A 6,645-nucleotide genomic window follows, 5' to 3' on the forward strand; every position below is an offset into this window, starting at 1 on the left:
TGTGTCCATGCCAAGCAAAAATCAGCCCTCTCTCTCTCTTGGGCGAGCCCTAGCTGCTAATTAGGTCTGGCTTTTGCCTCATTGGACCTCCCCAGGTCAAGCCAATAGGAATTAAACAGCATAAGTGATAGCCTTTAGACATGTGTCCCCCTTTCCCCTTTTGTGAGAGCTTTAGATAATTAAATAATTAAACAAAACTCTCATTGGACCCCTTTGTCTCCTGGCCAATAGGAATCAGGCAAGCCATGAGGCTTCTGAATGCTCATTGGACCCTTTGGGAGACTGCCCAATAGTCTTCTAGGAGACTTATTTCTCATTGGTTTCTTTTATTAAATGTTTTTAAATTAATTAAACTACATTTACTCTAGCTTAATTCTCATTGGTCCACTTCAAGGGTCTTCCAATAGGAACTGGGCACACCTTGTGGGCATCTGGCCTAGGGAGTTGACATGTGTCCCTCATTCCCTTTGTGTAAAGGGAGCCTCTGTGTGTGTGTGTGGCTTTCTCTCTCATCCCCTAGCTTTGGGGCTCGCCCCCTCCCATGTAGGGATGTGCAAAGACTTTTAGGGCACACACAAAGCATCCAATTTTCCCTAGGGTTGACCTTTGGACTCAACCTTTGAATTTTGGAACCTTAGCATTTTGGAAGTCTTAATGGGCTGAACCTTAGGGTCTTTTTGGCCCATTGTTTCACATGGCTCTTTTGCAGATGGCCCCCCCTTTGGATCCCTATTTTCCCTCCTTTGGATCCCTACTGTGGCCGGTCTGCTAGCTTAACCAATATTCTAGCTTTTTCTCCCTTGGCACTTGCCCACATTAAATGATCAGTTTAATATGAGAAAATCATTTAGGAGAATTAGATATTGATTATTATGACATTGCCTCTCTCTTGAAATCATAGTCGTCCTCGACTATGGTGTAGAGAAGATAAAGCATATGCATAAGTCCTTTTCTTTAGCGGGTAGAGGATCCCTATGTTACCCTACGACATCATTCCATAATGGATGACTAGTCCATTTGGCGCTTGAGAGCCTGAGGCTGCCGCAAGCATGTCTGCACATTAGTCCTATCAGTCTTCCATAGTAGAGTGACAAGCTCTACTTGGTGTTCGGGAGACGTCGTCTCCGCAAACTTGATCTAAGCATGCATACTACTTCATTTTTGTGCACAAATAAAGAAGAAGAGAGTCTTATAAGACAAAAATTTTGTTCATTTTTAACATTTTGTACATTTGATTACTCTTGGGAAGCATTGTAAGCATTGACAAGGTTTAGGTTATCCTTTAATTGTATGCCTTGCATCCATCTAGCATCTTCAAAAGGATAATTCTTAAACTTAATAAGATATCGCCGGATAGTCTTACCGCCTCTTAATACCTTGTCTTCATGTCGGAGAATGGACTCGGGCTGCAGCACCTCCTCGTGGTCCTCGATCTCCGGTGGGTCTTCAATAGTTGGTTCTTGAGGTGGCTCTCCTTTGTAAGGCTTTAATAGGCTCACATGAAAAGCATTGTGTATGAGCCAATGATTGGGCAACTTAAGTTGATAGGCCATCTCATTGATTGGCCTAAGAATCTGGAAGGGACCATAATACCTTTTTGCTAGTTTAGCATAGTACTTTTGGTGGCCGGTAGGATTCTTGCCCGTCGTGTGCCTTAATCGAGCCTTGGGAAACTTTAACAAGACCCAATCATTTTCTTTAAAGGCTAGGGCTCTTCTGTGCTTGTCAGCAGCAGCCTTTTACCTTTGCTGTGAGATAGAGATAGCATCCTTAATCTTTTGGAAAGATTCTTGTAGGTCTCGGCTATACTCATCTGCAGCGAAGATCTTCCCATGTACCTTAAGTAGAAAGGGACTTTTTGATCTTCCCTCAATTACCTCGAAAGGTGCTTTTCCTGTGGAAGTATGTACAGTGTTATTGTAAGCATACTCTACTAAGGGTAAGTACTTCTCCCATTGGGATCTTTGATCTACTTCCGTTACATAGGCTTTTAGTAGATCAAGAATGGTTAGGTTAGCTATTTCACATTGGCCATCAGTTTGTGGATGATAGGCCGAAGAGAAGTTTAGCCTTGTTCCTAAATTCTCAAAGAGACCCGTCCAGAAATTACTGGTCATTCTAGGATCTCTATCCGACACTATGGACATTGGCAAGCCATGGTACTTGAAAATTTGTGAAATGAAGAGGGTTGCCATTTGATGGGCTTTGATAGTCTTTTTGACAGGTATAAAATGAGCTTGTTTACTGAACCTGTCTACTATTGTCCATATTCCCGTATTCCCATGGATAGACTTAGGCAATCCAAAGATAAAATCCATGGATATGCTCTCCCAAGGTGAATTAGGGATTGGCAAGGGTTGAAGCAATCCAAGTTGCTTCCCTCTATCAAATTTTGTCTTTTGACATACCACACATTTGGAAACATACTCGTGTATGTTCATTTTCATGGTAGGCCAATAGAAATATGTTTCAACTCCCTTTAGGGTAGACTGAATCCCTCTATGCCCCGCATATGGGGGAGCATGAGATTCATACATTACTTTCTCACGTAGTGAGTTAGTAACGCATAGTCTATTGCCATAGAGAAGATAACCATCTTGTAAAGTAAATGGTTCTTCTTTCTTCCCTAATGCAAGGGCTGAAATCACATCTCTAAAATCGGGATCAATAGCATACTCATCTATCATTGAAGATAGATCATTGTGAGTTGCTATGGAAACCGCATTCACTCTCGGTCGTCTTGAGAGTGCATCGGCTACTTGATTATGCTTGCCAGCAATGTGAGCAATATGAAAATGAAATTGCGAAAGGAAATTTGCCCACCTCATTTGTTTGTCGAAAAGCTTGGTCTGCGTCATGAAGTACTTAAGACTTTGGTGATCCGTTCGCAGAATGAAAGGAGTCCCTAATAAATAGTGCTTCCATGAGTCTAAGGCATGTAGAACTGCAAGGAGTTCTTTTTCGTATATGCCTAGAGCTTGCTCAACAGGGTCGAGCCTTCGACTCTCATAGCCTATGGCGTGCCCTTCTTGGAGCCGAACAGCCCCAAGGCAATCACCACAAGCATCACATTGGACCTCAAATGGTTTTGAGAGATCCGGTAGTGTAAGCACAGGTTGAGAGATAAGCTTTTCTTTAAGCTTTTCGAAAGCATTGTTCTCCTTAGCAGACCACGTATACCTAACATTTTTCTTTGTTAGGTCATGTAATGGTCCAGCTATTCGTGAGAACTTTTCTATGAAGCGTCTACAGTATGCACACATACCTATAAAGCTTCTTAGTTCATGAAGATTCCTTGGTTTAGGCCATCCTTTTATTACCTCTAACTTGGATGGATCCATTTGAATTCCATCTTGAGAGATAATGTGACCTAAATATTGAATCTCTCTTAAAACTTGAAATATTACCTGGAGGTGTTGCTTGTGTTCCTCCAATGAATTAGAGTAGATGATAATATCATCAAAGAACACTCCAGTGAAGGTTCGATGAGGCCTGAACAGCTTCTCCATCAAGCGGTTGAATGTGGCTGGTGCATTGGTCAAGCCAAAAGGCATGACAATGTATTCGTAAAGACCAAATGTAGTACGAAATGCGGTCTTTACAATGTCTTGATCAACTATCCTTATTTGATGATAGCCACTTTTTAGGTCAATCCTACTGAAGTAGGTCGATCCTTGTAGCTTATCAAATAGGTCTTCTACCCTTGGAACGGGAAACCTATTCTTGATAGTGATCCTATTTAGTGCTCTATAGTCGACACACATACGATATGTGCCGTCTTTCTTTTGCACTAATAGCACAGGTGAGCAAAATGGAGATGAGCTAGGCCTAACCATGCCCTTCTCAACTAACTCATGCACTTGCCGCATAATCTCCTCTTGTTGAGCTTGAGAAACTCTATAAGGAGGTTTGTTAGGCGGTGAACTTCCTGGAAGAAGTTCAATTGCATGGTCGTCATTACCTCGTTTAGGAGGTAGCTCACAAGGGATGTCGTCAATAAAAACATCTTGAAACCCCTTGAGAAAATTGGATAACTCTAATTCCTTTTGGTTGCTTTTATTTTCTTTTGCTCATGCATTAGGTTCATTTTGAGAATCTTTAACAAAAATCATGTATACGAAAATAGAGCTCTTTATTGACTTGTTGAAAGCTGGTGTATGTACAATGGGGATGGTGTTACCCATCTCCTTAGCATCTATATACATGTCCTTTTCCCTGAACTTAAAGGAGATTCTCCTTTCAGGAAATTTAACATCGGCAGCCAGGCGGTCAAACCATGGTGCCCCTAGGATTACATCCTCATGCTTGAGAGGAGAGATAAAGAAGTCCTCTTTGTCCACATAGCCTTGGACATGAAGCCTCAATTTCCCGATTAAGGGAGTGACTGAAGATTCTTGCCCCTTGAAGGCACTGTCTGCGGGTAGGATATCTCCCATCTCGTAGGATTGTATGCCTAGCTTGGTGGCTAACTCCATAGATATGAAATTGTGAGTAGAACCAGGGTCAAAGAGAATAAAAGCATCATGTTCTCTTACCTTTCCCCAAGCATGGCATAGAGAAGATCCTTTGTGGTGAGTTTGGTGAATCTCCTCCTCTTGGATTTCAACCAAAGAAGCTCTAGGAGGATCTTGGCGGTTGTTCTTTTGGGGACAAGCGCGGTACGCATGCCCTTGTTCGCCGCACTTAAAACACCGGTTATCTTTACGATAATGCTCAAGCTCTTCAGGAAAGAGTTTATTCTTTCCTTTGTAAACTCCCTTCTCTTTAGTTTTGTTGGAAGTGCCCTTAGGAGACTTTTGGACATTGTCCTTCCCCTTGGGCTCATTGGAACCCTTGTTTTCCGGGGGCTTATTATTTCTTTTACCCCCCGTTTGGAAATTGATTCGCGAGGCCACCATAGTATGGTGTATTACCGCCGATATGGTACGTGGCCTTTGGGAGTTGACATACTCCGCCATTTCTTCGGTTAAGCCCGCACAAAATTGTTGCTTTTGCTCTCCAAAATCCAACTTTTTGAAGAGAGTGGCTTTGAGTTGTAGGTCCCAAAACTTGTCTACATATTTGTGGATAGATTCATTGGGAGAGAGCTTTAAGCTTCGCCATTCGGTGAGTACTTTGTCTTTGGCATCGGTGGCCAAAAACTGCTTCATAATGGAAGCTCTTAAAGCCTTCCATGTTCGTGGAGCTTCACCGTTGGCTCGTAGGCTAGACCACCATTGTCTGGCGGACTTTTGAAAGTGCATAGCTACATGGCGTAACTTAGAGGACTCCGTGAAGCCCTCATCTCCAAACGCCGCATCGAATTGCTGGATAAAGGCCAAAACTTTGTCTGTAGCACCGAAGGTGCCATCATAGGTAAGGAAAGAGATGCTCTTCCCTCCCTCTTTGAATTTCTTCAGCTTGGACGACCTCTTCCATGCGGCATAGGATTTACTATGGCCTCTTCTTTTTGATGGTTCAAAAGTTGCACCATCACTTTCTTCAGAAGATGAAGAATTTGAAGAAGGTGGAGAAGAGGGTGACCTCTTTCTCGCCTTTTTCTTGTCTTGATCTTTGTCGTCTTCACCATAGCTTTCATAAGAGGAAGAGGATGAAGAAGATGGAGAAGAGGGTGTCCTCTTTCTCGCCTTTTTCTTCTCTTGCTTTTTATCATCCCTCTTTGAATTATGGCATGGAGAAGAGTGTGATGGTCTTCTCCGCTTTGGTGGTGATGGAGAGCGTTTAGCCCGCCGTCTTCGTGGAGCCATCTCCGCCGAGGTGGCGGGAGACTCGCTTCTTTCTCGTTCCTTTGGTGGAGGCTCTTGAGTTCTCCTTTGGGAAGGAGATGCATCATCAAGAAGTAAGTTCTTGAGCCCTTCATATGGATTCTCTTCTTCTTCCCGAATCGGAGAGAGACCTCTTTTGGTAGTCTCACAAGGAGGCTTCCTAGGTGTTCTCTCGTCATGGTGATGAGCTTGGAGAATCCCGTGAGCACGGAGCTGCCGTTGCACTTCACTTTGGAGAGATGGATTGCCCATGGCTTGGTGAAGCCTACAATCTAGATAGTTAACAAGCATTGAAGCATCATTAGTAGCTTGCTCATGAGCAAAATCAAAGTTATCAACATTAATTTCACTCTCTTTACTATTGTCAGCCATTCTAACAACTTTTAGGTGTAAACTTTTTAGGTGTACTTTGGCACTTCAAGCCCTAGTTGCTACTCCTCTTTACCCCTTTAGAAAAAGCACTCAAGCTACTGTACCCGCGGCTCGAATACCATTAATTGCAAGGAATAGAAGAGAGGGTCTTTCGACACCAAAACAGCACCGGCTCCTGTCAAGCTTCTAATAGCTCAATAGTGGTTAAGCCGTAGGCAAGCCCCGTAGGACTCCACTATTAAGACCATAGCTCTCGACGGTGATGCCCCGTTAACTGCACAAAGGCAGGCGCACTGCAAGGCTGAAAAATCCCTATTCTACTTACTCACAGGCAATTATTAATACCAACCATTTGTAGCTAGCTTGAGGACCTCCCTTCTTGAGCAAGAAAAGAGAAACCTTGAGCTCTGATACCAATGTAACATTTAATGGCCTATAATCTTATGTGTAGCGGAAATTAGCATGAACATAGTGGGCATTTCATTAGAATAGATTCCTAATGAGAATT

Source organism: Adiantum capillus-veneris, chromosome 2 (genome assembly GCF_014529385.1).
Source record: "Adiantum capillus-veneris isolate H3 chromosome 2, ASM1452938v2, whole genome shotgun sequence".
NCBI classification, from domain to species: Eukaryota; Viridiplantae; Streptophyta; class Polypodiopsida; order Polypodiales; family Pteridaceae; genus Adiantum; species Adiantum capillus-veneris.